Here is a 1,618-nt window from a genome sequence, read left to right on the forward strand (position 1 = left end):
CCAAAACTAATGACATTCCCCTCAGCTGTAGCTTGTGTTTACTGCTAATTAGCCAATGTAAATCTATCACGCTAAACTAAAATGTGTTCAGCTTCTAACGTGGCATATAGCATGGCTGTAGACTCTCTGTGTGTGTATGTCAGGAGGTTAGTATCTGACGTGCTACTGTAGAGACAACTTTTGGCTTTGAAGAGGTATCAACCATCCATCATGAATGTGTTGGTTAACAATATGAGTGAAAAATGGCTGCTGTAATATTAAATAGGCAGAGGAAATACTAAAATATTGTGTCCAGTTACTTTAAATGGCTAACAATAAAACCAGAAAACTTCTATTTTCATGACGTAACACTAATTCACAATAATCAACAGCAACAAAACGGTTAAACCTTGACATCAAAATATTGTGAATATAAAATTTCTTATCTCTATATCTCGTCTTTTAAAAAAATACACTTTGTACATGAAATCCAACAGTCACACAGATTCCACCATGTTCAGCTCGCACCTCCAATGCATCCCTTTAAAGACTGCTACTGTATCCTTGCTGAACTAATGATATTCTAATCCTCTACTGTTTAAAGCAAACGTGTACATCGTTATACATTACAGTTACAGAGGGAAACATTTCCTTCTGCTCCTGACATACTGTAAGTGTTGGCATCAGAAATTATGTGACATCTAAGTTTAAGAAGAATGCTTACAGTTTGATGGGAGGTTGTACCGGGTCCAGTGGCAGGCAGAGTGGTGTGATAACATGATGAGTGTACAAAAATCGAAGGCATGAGATCCCAGCTTTGATCAGATTTGGGGGGGATTTTTTTTTTTAAATGCTACAAGAACCATGCAACAATCTTAACCATTTCCCAGCATGGTTTGCTCATTTCTACATGGTGAACAGTGCTATGTTTTAATCTGTTTGCAGAAAATATATATAATGTATTTTCTGCAAACGGATTTCAGATTCAAAAGCTGGTTGTCAGCCCTGAATTTGTTTAGATGCTTTACATTATAGCTTGCTGTAAAATTCTCTCCTGCCATCCATTATTCATGCAGGCATGCAAAAAAGCACTTATAAGCAGAGAATCAGAGGAAAAGTAAAGTTCCTCCTCAAACAAAGGCCAAGGTAAAATATATTTTACACCAAGCATGCAGCCAGGTGGTTTCAGTTCCATTGTCATGGATGTTAAAACTGCACAGAGGCTTTTACCTCTAAGCTAAGGAAAAAAGATACTATACTTGTTGCGCAGGTGATAAAAACAAAAGGTTTATACATGAAAAAAGCTTGAAGAGAGGACGGGCATGCAGTGCCCCAAAGCTAACAATGAAAAGGCACTGTGAAGTCTTGGTGCATATGTACAGTGCACTGCATGCAAAGGGGAAAAACATTGTAGTTTATCCACCGGGGGAAGGAACGAGTGTGGTCAGAGCTGTAAGCAGGTACAGAGGATCCACATCCTAATGGCCACAGTGAGGTAAAGTTACGGATGTTTTCCTCAGACGATGCTAAAAAGATCCATATGTTCAAACAAAAAAACAAAAAACAAAAAAAAAGCGGTGGTTAAAATCTACATTGCACTTTTTCCTCCTTTTCTCTCCCCTCATGGAACTCATTTCAC

This window comes from Scomber japonicus, chromosome 3 (assembly GCF_027409825.1).
Source record: "Scomber japonicus isolate fScoJap1 chromosome 3, fScoJap1.pri, whole genome shotgun sequence".
Taxonomy (NCBI): Eukaryota; Metazoa; Chordata; class Actinopteri; order Scombriformes; family Scombridae; genus Scomber; species Scomber japonicus.